At 34.0% G+C, this 12,350-nt stretch overlaps 1 protein-coding gene across 1 annotated transcript in view; it reads right to left on the reverse strand.

The window, feature by feature from the left end:
- IMMP2L (inner mitochondrial membrane peptidase subunit 2) overlaps positions 1-12,350 on the reverse strand; it is a 415,275-nt gene that overhangs the window by 380,426 nt on the left and 22,499 nt on the right. The window lies entirely within an intron of this gene.

A 12,350-nucleotide genomic window follows, 5' to 3' on the forward strand; every position in this document is an offset into this window, starting at 1 on the left:
AAAGGGAGACTGATGTTTTTAAAATTCTGAAGCAGGATGGAATTCCAAATATAAATTAAGTTGAAGTAGCACAACAAAGTTTTCCTTACTCTGTCAAGAGAGGTAATTTCTTTCTTTCAATACTTGTTATATCAGTATAATGAAAGCAGCAGCTGATTTTCACAGGATGGAAGTGAAATTAAGCAGACTTACTTGGCAGCTTAATTGCTGATCAGAAAAAGACAGCTTCAGTTAATAAAAGATTTTGGTCTGCATCTCAGTGAATCAGCCTTGTTCTAAACTTCACAAAGACACGTGCTGATACACCACTGATAAACAATCACTGCTTATTTCTTTTTTTCTATAAAGCAGTTTTTGTTATGGTACTTAGGAGCAGATGAGACCCTTAACTGATGCAATATTCACCTTGGTACTTAATACAAGCTAAAAACAAGCTAAAATTACACTCTGTCAGTATGGTATATTGTCAGAATAAAGATGCAGCCACAGCAGTCAAAAATTTGTTTGCAGAAATGTTTCTGTCAATCAAAATTCAAATGGTAAAAAAAATTATAGATACTGCTTTCCATTCAGAAGGTATCTTTACAGAGCTATATGCAAATTTATAAATATAAAAAGCTTTTCATATCTACAACCAATATTTAGAGCATATATTTGCTTCATATAGACTCTAGTTTACATTTTTTTGTATTTTAAACTGATATGAGTCTTATTTAGCAGGAAATCAATTACTGCCCTTAATTCTATCTGAGTATGACTGGTCTGCCCAGAAAGCAATAGATCAACTATAAATTTATGGCTCAATACGGATACCAGCCCACAGCTAAAAATTTGCAGCTCTATATAACCAAGCACATTAAGCAGTCCTCCAGGGTAACGTATAAGCAGAAGTAACTCACATAATTCAGCATACACTGCGGGAAGAGATCTTTCAACCATGTCTGTTCACCTTTTTTGGTCCAATCCATTTTGAAAAGAAGCTGTGCATATTGTCAACATAATGAATGAAATCTCAAGACTCCTCATAAATTTTAAATGTCTTAAGGGGTTTCTTCACCATCATGTGAAATCTGAGTACTGTATGCTTAAACTGAGTGGGGGGGGAGGGGAAGGGGTTGTGTTACATTAAATTATGTATTTTCATGGATGTGCCCCTTTTATTGTCTACATCAACATTCTATAAAATTCCTGAAGATAAAAACATTCAGCAGTATTACAGTTGTGTTTTCTTAGATTAGCCTTGTTTTATTGTATAATCCCCTCAAACTTCACTGGTTTTCATTGCAGTAGCAGTTCTTCCCACGTATCTTCCATTACGGCTTAGAGATTCTATTACTTACTATGAACACTATAAAAAGAAAGTATTTTTAAAATGTACCATGAAATTCCTTAAGGAAGGGGCTTTTATATCATTCTAAGAAAATAATCTCTGAATTCTAGTAATAAAGAGCATCACTTCATTGTAAATACAGGATAAGAATTGTGCATGTCTTCTGTCAAGCATAGGAACACCAAATATATTTTATTCTTTGTAAAGCAAATGTTCCCTAGAATAATCCTTTCAAAGAAGGAAGCTTTGCTGGGTTATTTTTACAACTGAACTAGAAAGCAATGAAGTGAGTATGTTGGCCGGTTGGGTATATTTAGCAAAACAAAATCTTTGTTCCTCTTGTTCAGCAGCCTTAAATATTGTCATGACATTCTTTTGACAGTAAAAGGAAAATATTTGAGGGGCTGAGAATTTCTAAAGTTAAACCAGTATCTGTAAAAAAGGAATCCACTGTGCAACAAAATACACAAAACCAGATTTACTTAAGTTTAAATACTACCATTTTCTTCAATACACCTTGGTCTTCTCCCAGAACCATTGCTGTTTCCACTAAATTTAACACACATCAGAAAAGTATCACAGCAGGATTTATTTAAACAACAAATAAAAGTATTAGATTATGAATCATTAGTATCAGAAATAAAAAAAAAAATTAAAAATAAGAGCACAGGTGTGAGTTCTTTGTGGTTTTTGTTCTGTCATTTGGGAAAAAATATTTTGTGAAGATTTCATAGTAAACATTGACATTTGATAGCAGAATTTGAAATTATCATGAAAAAAACCCCTTCATCAAACCAATACATGTGTCTACAGGCATACTTCTCACTATAATAGAGCAGTGACGTTTAATTTTGGAATAATGTGAACCTTTCCCCTGCTTTCTTATATTGCATCAATTTCACAATCCAAGCGAATTTCACAGATATGAGTTTGGAGTATGAAAAAATGGCAGAAGTAACTAAAAGTTAAATAAGCGTATGTCATTTTAAGAGCACCATCACTGAATCATCATGGATATAAAGAAAAATTATCATGGCATTAATTTTCCTGTTCCAGAAGTACTTCTTCATATGCATCTTGACATCACTAAGAAACAAATTTAATACTAGCTTGTAGCTAATAATATTAATAATGGAAGACACAATGTTAATGTCAGGACTCAACACCTGGTCTATGGATATCTTCCTACAGTACATAATGTACTGAAACTGAGATCATCTTTGAGTATTTCTCATTTTTCTACAATACCTATACAAAGGAAGGTGAAATATGAGCAAGAAATACAGAGTCTTCACATAAATTATAACTTCTTATTTTTGAAAAAAATAAATCGGAAGAGATTCTTCAATTCTAAGCAATGCTCTGAAGACTGTGTTCAGACTCCCATATAACCCAGCCTGAATTTTACAGGAAGAGCTACTGAGATTTGCAATACTGGCACAATTTTCAGCTAAATCTGAAATTGAAATTTTAAATTAGTAATCAGATGCATGGATTTGTGACATTCCCTGGATGAATAACAAAAAATACCTGATAATTGTTGCTGTTTGCTGCCACAGGAAGTTGTAGAGGAAGTAACATTTAGCAGTTTATGGATCAGCTGTCCCTGAATTTGTTTAAAGAGATGCTGTTCAGGTTCAGGTACTATTTAATGGAAAGAAACATATCCAATGTCTCTTAATGCTGAGGAACTACATAGGGAATGACACACAGGTAGAGAACCAACTGACAATTCCCACCTTGTTTTGCCAGTTTTGAAAAGAGATGCTGAAATAAATGTTTTATTTGTCAGAGAGTTCCAGTAAGTAGCCTTATATTTCACAGAATCACAGAATATTGTGTTGGAAGGCACCCACAAAGATCATCAAGTCTGACTCTTAAGTGAATGGCCCATACAGGGATCAAACCCACAACCTTGGTGTTATCAGCATCACACTTTATCCAACTGAGCCAATTGCAGTGGTCTTGCACTTCTGCTACACCCCAATTTTTGACTGTCTGTATAACTTTGGCAATTGCTGTGCCAAAACCTTAATTTATAAATCTGTGGTTTAAAAGATCTCCCAGCTACCTTTCTACCAGAGCTCTCAACAAGGGACTTCATGTCAAGATTTACTTTGGCTTGCAAAAAGTTGGGGCTAGGCCAATTTTCTTGTATTTGTTCCTAGTTGAAGGTACTGCTTCTTTTAAACCTTCCATGCTTAAGAAGAATCTAAATTATTTTGTTTTAAAAGTGTTACTAATTCTAATTTAATTTTATAATCGCATTATAGTGTGGAGTAAAATAAAACACAGTCTTTTTGCTACACGATGCATGTTAGCTTCTGGTAATGTTGCTTTTTCAAGTAAAATCTCTGTAAGGAACTTTTAAGATGCATACAACATAATGTCCTTAAAACCATTTACTGTCTTTAACAGATCACAAGCCCTCATGTAATACTGACACCTCCATAAAATTGTATCAGTAATTTAATGGAAATTTTTCAACTTTCTTGCATCAATTGGCATTCAATTTATCATTCCTTACACTCACTTCACAGGTCTATACTGTATTTTCCAAAAGCTTACCATATTTAAATACCCAAAAGGTTCACCTCAAAAATCCCACAGATTATTACTGACTGTTATTTTCAGTAAAATTTTAAAAATAGGAAATAGTAATAATATAATGCTTAGTAGATTTACAGACAGGTTGATTACTAATGGGGACAGGTAACCTGAAAAAGACACAGGAAGAAACCAGGAAAGAAGAAGAAATTAAAAGGCGTTATTTGCTCTGACAGAGAAGATAATTGATTATCCTTATAGCCTTACTTACTTCTGATACTGTTCCATACCCAATGTTAAATTTAGGTATCAATAAGGGAACTAAGGGTCAGGAGTTCTCAGTACAGTCAATACTATCAATGAAGCTTGGATTTTGATGCCCCATTTCTATGTGAGTTAGAGCTGAATTGCTCTCTATTATACACACTCAATGTTAATGCAGTACGCTATTGGTTTAAGATGAATTTTCAGGTTGGACAGTGCCTGAAGCCCCTATACAAAACACTGTCCACTGTTTCAAAGTCCAACAGTCTAATTAAGTAATTAGCTAAACATCTATGTATTTAAATGAAAAGATTGCTTTTAATTCTTCACTGGTGTGAGAAATCCAGCATTCTCTTTCAAACCCTCATCAAAAAATACTGCCTGAAAATCCTCTTAGATCAATGTGGTGAGAATCTAATTAAATCAAGTTACTGAACTGTGTCCATAAACAGTGGTTTTAATTCTGTCAACTTAGTATCACGAATGCCATCCATAAATTTTGTCACATTTACAAAAAAAACATGAAAAAGTCACAGTTTCACTACATAATAACTTATGCTCTCTTGTGTGACTTTAATGGGCTCAGTTAGGATAACAGCAGCCAGCCAATTTAAAATTTTCAGGCTTCATTTTGTCAGCATCTGTGATCCAAGGGGTCATTCATTAAATTATGACCTTATTTCTTCTGTGTGGTTTAACAGACAGAGAGGAAGGAAGGGAAAAAAGAAAATAATATTGTAAACACAAGAACAGTATGGATGCTCCCGAATATTATTTAGTTATCTGCATGTATAGCTCATTAATAGATGCTTTATCTCAACAGGATGAAAATTTGACTGTAAAACTAAAGACCCCTGTTGGTCAGCTATCCCAGTCTCCCAAAAGGAGTGTCCAAGATAGGTACAGTGAAAAGTATGAGATGTCATCCCGAAATTTAAGATATAACATAGAAAATGTTTTTTCTCAGCATTACTAAATTGCATGTAAATAATGTAAATAATCCTTAAAATTGTATGGTGAAACATATTCAAATATTTTTATTACTATTTGATCACCTAGTTTAGGAACAAAAGTGAAAAAAATCATATAGAAATATGTTTTTATTCTAATTAAATTACATGTCATTTATTTGGCCCATCATTTAAAATAAAATGTCTAAGTTTAATTGATAAAAACTCATTTCTATAAGTGCTCATTTTTCTCCATTGACTAGAGAGAAATTCTGGTGAGTAGGCTTGATTTATGATATCTAACTATTAAAACAACAGAGATAATTGGAGTAAGTTTAATGCAGAAACCCCCCTTGAGGAGACAAAGAAATCTATGTAGAGTTTCTTGAATAATGATGCTTTTGTCTAAAATCAGCATCCCTAGGCATGACAAAATATAGATAAGAATAAAATAATAAGCTAGAGGCTTCATTCTTAAGCCTTCATTAGAGACTTTGGAAACACAAACAAGTCATAAGATGCTATTAAGGAAGGAAACAGGCTTGCTTACTGGCATAAATTTAACAGGTGAACTAGTCTGTTGTAATCTGTTTAAGGAAGTCTTCAATGATGAAGCACAACAAACCAAATAAGCATTACAATAAAGATGTTACAATCTCCTCTCTAGAACTGCTACTGAATAGAGACTCCACCAAATTGCAGCTAGGATCAACAAAAGAAAACAGTGTCAATCATATAATTTTTTCCTCCATCACAGGCCTGTTCTCAGCTTCCTTGTTTTCCCTCTGCTCTCTCTGTATGTGTTTATTACGGCTCGTTGCAAGAGGCATAATTGACATCCCAAGATTTACACACTCAAATGAAGTGGAGGATGCAAAGCAGTTCATTTTTCAGGAGCACATTATCTGTGGCTTGGGCATGACCTTGGATACAGATACAACCTAAGCACCAAAACCATTGACTGGAGACAAACCTAAGCATGTGTTTCTTTAGCATATAACCTCCATATATGATTGGTTACAGTGGTTGAAGCAGTACAAATTCCCTTCAGCTTATTAGTATCAACCTGAATATAACAACCCAAAACCAGCAAGAAAACAACTTCAGGAAGAGATCTTATTTGCCACAGAATGGGTTGGGTTGAAAGAGACCTTTAAAGGTGATGTACTCCAACCCCTCTGCCACGGGCAGGAAAACACAGGTCAGAATGATTTTTATCTTTTTTAGTGGGTCCTAAATTGAAAAAATTCCTATAAGAATATATCCTATACATGACTAAGATGGTGAATTATCCTCAAATCCGACTAGAGGATTACCATTCTAGAGAGAGGACCTTCAGCTGCTGCATACACACTCCATGCAATCTTATGACATGGATTTTATTTTCAAATACAATAGTGTGTCACTCTAGGATCTAAACCTTTTATACAGACCATAAACACATCTATAAATTAATATATTAAAATAATTTAAATACAATTTAATATATTTGACTTTTTAATAAGGTGTAAAATACATCCATTTAAAATTTTCCCTTTTGCTCTTTTTTAAGCCTTCTGATTTTCTGAACTGTTTCAAAATATCTATCAGATTTGGATCCTAAGGAGAAAAAGTTGACAATATATTCTGGACTTGTAAGAGCAAAATGGAGATTACAGTCTCTCTTCTCACAGGCAATATGAACCTCATTCACTTTAAGGAATTCCAACAACAAGGATTCCATATCCTTTCACAGTCTGGGTTCTCACCAGCACCAAGCAGCTTTTGTTCCAAGTCACTGAGGGAAAGGAAAAAATTACCGATTTTCATAAAGAACATACACATTTAAGAACTTACGCAGTGTATGTGAGTAATATGCTGCAGTCACTCTGCTACTGCATGCCAACTGTTTCAAAATCTGACCTTTGTGTGTCCATAAATGATACTTCACAAATCAATCATGTAATCTGAAATTGTTCTACAAGTATTGTATACACATAATAATCATCATTAAATTATTATGCAATGCTCTAATTGTCCAGTTTGTCTATCATAGATACTTTTAAAAAAAACTATAATGTCACCAATTCATATTTGTTGATATTTTTGGTATTACAGTTCTCAGATTCTGAGTGTGGTTTATTTTCTTCCTAAGTCAGAGATCATTTTGAATATCAGCTATTCATACAAGTCTATGCTAGTTCACCTTTTGTACTTAGATCAAATTTCCATAGCAATCTCCAGAATCAGTTTATTCTTAGAAAACACATGGGAGACCAATCAGGAATATATGAACACAGCAATCATGACCCTGTTGTGTTCAAAAGGGTTCTTCATGAGATAACATTAAATATTGTACAACTTTTAGCTTCATGTAGATGAAGCTCATGATAAAAGCAGTATTGATGTGTTTTATTTGTTCACTTTCTCAACTGCATGTATGAGCCAAAGAACAAACCAATAGAATAATAAAACCTTTACTCAGCCCATTCCAGTATCAGTCATATTACTATTAATAAATCAAAAAGCAGGAATATAACTGGTAGATTAGAGATACCAAAATTGATTACTTCTAGCCTGAAGTAATGCTCTGTGCTAATAAGAGCAAATGCCCTGTTCTTGTTCTCTGTATACCAGGAGCTGACACATTTGCTAGCTGTGCTGCTACCACCTAGAGAATGTACTTGTTGCTGCCATGTAATACCTCATGAGCTTCAGCAAATAGTATATACAGCTGCACACAGGAATTGAAACAAGCCACACAGAAAAGCTAAATGTAGTTGTTGGCAGAAATTTCTAGAATAGCCCAGGAGGGCTTTTACAAATCAGGACATGAAGAGTCCCTTCAAATCTAAATTTCCCTTGGTGGTTAACTGCCGCTGCATTAGCAAATCTTGTGAACTGGAAAACCTTGCTGAGCTGTCTCACATATAGTTACGCTGTTGAAATGTGAAGCAACTGTTAAGAGTCTTTGCAAGCTTTAAGTATTTTCAAATATATCAATCATATATGTATTAGAGAGTGGTATTATGCTGTACCTGTTCACTAACCACAGCTAATAGCTGATTAAAACATACATAACAAACATGCACAAAAAACCTTTTAAGTGTTTTAAAGGAGAAAAGTGTAATCTAGAATTAGCTGAAAAAAACAGTGGCAGACTTTAGAAGGGTGGGAGACAACAGCTCCAAAGCTGCAGACCACAGTCCTCCAGCCTTAAGGTAACCCAACATAAAGTCAACTATTACACTCTAAAAATACTTAAATAAACCCCAACCAACTTTATGCATTCACAAACTCTGTACTCTTTTCAACACCACAAATGGCCACAGGATTGATTACAAATGAGAACTGAAAAAACTACTAAAATTAGAAGGCTGGCTACTCAAAACTCTCTCAAAGATAATCACTGAGGTAATTTCTCAAAAAGGATAGGCAAAGAGGGAAACAAAGAGGAGAAAATATTCTATATGAACATGCTCACCTGTTTCGATTATAAAAACTAAGAAGTATCTAGAAAAGGTTTCAGATACTAAGATGCACTTTTTTTTCTGCTGAGTTTGGGCTCACACACTGAAAGGTCTTTGTTTTGCTAAGTCAGGTTTAATTTAATGTTAGTTAACATATATTTACATCGTAAATTTCTCCCAGTAAGGAATCACTCCAACATTGCACTTTCCCATCACTGTCAGTTTTAAAACATGTCTCTAGATATCATGGGATAACATAAGAGTCTTAGAAGGTTACAAGAGGCCCATGAGAGATTGTTCTTTAAATTTCCTGGCATTGCAAAGTATTTAAAATATGTTGTATTTTGTATAAATAAATGTATGTCAACTATACCAACATTCTCCTTCAGTTATCAAAGGATAACAGACATGCTGTTCCTATGAAGTAGTGGTTATATTAACCTAGAACAATTAATATTCTTCACAAGTTTTACAACGACATCACCGCTCACAGTGAGGAAAATGTAGTTAACAACAAAGTCTGTGGAAGATATTTCTATTTTAATCAGAAATGTGACACCATCACATCATAAGCTGTATGGAACAATGAATCTAAATCTCTAATTCTGTCTCATGGATTCAGGTAAGCTGTATCAATTAAGGATATAGAAAATAATTTGTAATAAGTTTTCCCTGGTAATGTTAAGCAGGTAAGCCTTTGAACTCAAGCAAAGTGCAAACTAAAACAAATTTGCTGTGGAAAAAATACTACTGTCAGCATCCTATAGGACTGAGGAACACACTGTGTATGATCACGCATTTAAAAATCTTCCAACAGTATTTCTTTACTAAGGTCAAACTCAGCACCAGTTTAAAAATAGCCTGGTCTGAGGGCGAAGGGGATCTTATGCAGACACAAACATCACAGCAGGCCTTCTGGGTGTACAGGATGCTATTATCCTTTGCTTGCTGACAACATACTTCCCTTTATATGGCAAGACCACACTTCTGTCATTACAGTTGCCCTAGTTCTTGAAACATTATTATTCTGAGAATGTCACTAATTTATCCCTTAAAGCAAATATATAAAACAACACATAACACAAGAAATATGCTCACTAGCTATCTCTTTTTTGCCTTAGGATATACACTATTAATTACTGAAACCCTAAATGGCATTATGCTATGGATCGTGGGTTTATGAGAACAATAATTTTACGTTTTTGCTCCTACCTTTTCCCTTAGTCCAAAACTTTGCTTATATACTAATTTTTTACATTTCACAAAGGTAGCAATAAAACAAGATAGCTACAATAGCAGGGAAAATCAGAGCTGAGTGGTGAGAGAATTGCAGGCTAGACTGTTCTGCTCCATACTGGCAGAAGACACAGGTCAAGTTCAAATCAATTTAAGTTCTATTTATGAAATAAATGAAAAAGATTTTCTTCAATTCTTCCTACATCAAGTCATTAAATTACAGACATGACATGAAAATTTGTAGGTAACCCCTGTCTTCACTTCCAGTGTTCTATCACATTAATTTTTTTGCCTTCATTTTAGATGCCTTTTATACTTTATTCCCGACACATTTTTCTCTGATTTTCAGTCCTTTATGAATGAATCCCGTCAGAATTAATTGAAAATTTAACAAGTGAGCAAACAATTGCTTGTGTACTTTAGCAGGCTCCACTTCTCACTTGAGAATTACTGTCCTCATACATTGGCAAAGCATTTCCCTTGATTGTAGAACGTTAAATATGTGCCAGTCTTCGGACGTCTGCTTGCAGACTGCCACCCACCCCACTGATTGTTTCACCACACACATCTGCCTCAACCTACTCATTGTTTCTCCTTTACAGAATTTACAATCTAGTTATAAAAACCAAATGAAATCTTACCATTCTCTGTATGTTCTCTGTATGTTCAGCTATAAACACAACATGTTTTCAATGCATGGCTGGGTCTTTTCAAAGCAGTTATAAGACAAATATCACAACCACATATACAGAATAAGAGGTTTTTAGAAACTCCACTTCCATGCTATAAAACAAATTAAAAACATCGTAATGCATATTGTATACATTAATTGATAATGCTGAATTCTAACCTCGAAAGTTTATAGCTATTATGCCTCATATCTTAAAAGTCCCATTGCTGAAATTCCATTAGATGTAAACAGACAGAATAATTCAGATTGGAAAGGACCTCTCACCTACTTCAGTTCATGGCCAAAACAGATGTAACTGGAAAGGCAAATGAGGGTGCTTGTTTTTTTGTTAGTCCAGTTTCAATTAAGGCTGGAGGTTTCATAGCCTCTCTGACTAATGACCTGGCAATTCTAAATCGGCTTTTTTTTTTCCCATATGTCTACTCAGAATGCCCCTTGCTGCAGTTGTGGTCCCTGTCTCATCCTGCTGTGCATCTCTGAGTGGGACTTTTCTCTGTAACTAATCATCAGATAGACAACTGACAATAACAATAAAGTCCCAAATACAAACACATATGCATGTTTTTAAAGCTAAATGTTGTTCAATTGCACTTTTCAGGAACAGCTGATTGCACATAAAAAACTAATGTTACTTTCATCAGTATAATTTCCCTAGAAAATACAATGTTGATAAGGTTAATTATCATTTTAAACCTGATAATTTGCCATTCCCTTGCTTTTGCCTTTGCTAACAGGTTGAAAAAACAGAAAGCAAGGCCAAGACTGTTTATTACATGCAAAGATATTCATGTCCACAATATACTCAGTACAGGTCAAGACCCATGGTTTTTCTTCCAGATTCACCAATTAGATTGGAAATAAATATTTTTCATGTGCAGGCAAAATTCACTTTGTCAGCATATGTGTAGTTAATTGAAAGATTCCTAGAAGTAACATTCTGTAGTTAATATTTATGGTTGCTCATAATACAACTGACTAAACTGGCTTAAGGGAAGTTATTACTGAAAGATACAGAGTTAGCTGTGGCAAAATTTAATCTATAATTTTTCCAAGAACACTATGTTTGAAATACCCTGTAAAATGAAATATTACCTCACTATTTCCCAGATTGTGAACAAAATGAAAGCAGGCTAACTGCCAAAAAAAAAAAAAAAAAAGAAAAAGCTAAAATGTGTTTAGGTATCTTTTTGATCTTTTTGCATACAAAAAACCAATTTCATTTGCTTACATCCAGAAATATATATATATATCAGGTTTCATCTCCTAAGAAAAATTACTGTATTCTAGGATTCAAGAACTGCTGAATCATACTGTAACATCCCACCTATATTTCTCTGTTAGAGCTCTCATACTACTGCAGGTAGCAGAACTTAGCATTGGAATATGAAAGCCTTGATGCCAAAAAAATGGATCTCTTTGAAAGATAATGGTTTCATATGGAAAAGAAAGAGTAAGCTAATTTCCAGAGTTAATCTACAAAACTAAATCTAAAAAACAAAAAAAATTCATTACTCCCTCTCTTCATAAGTATAGAACAACTTCTTCATAATAGGTGAAATAGCATTTTTAGGTCCAAAATGTGTACCATTCACAATTCAAGTAAAGCAATATCAAAGGTAAACGCTTAATATAGTGAGGAGTTTATCTTAAACTGAATCTAGTATTTCATGAATTCAGCACTCAGCATTTCATTAGTGCAGTGGAACCTAAGTTTAAGTACTTTGATTTGTTATCTTCTCTAGGAATCATAGTTGGAACATTGGCTTCACTTTCAAGGGAAGGAAATTACTTTCAACAAAGTATCAGTTTAACAATCCTCTAAAGTGTCAAGGTATCTGATCAGCAGATTAAACAGAGTATGTATTCAGAGCATATATTTTAAA

Source organism: Coloeus monedula (assembly GCF_965178545.1).
Source record: "Coloeus monedula genome assembly, chromosome: 4".
NCBI classification, from domain to species: domain Eukaryota; kingdom Metazoa; phylum Chordata; class Aves; order Passeriformes; family Corvidae; genus Coloeus; species Coloeus monedula.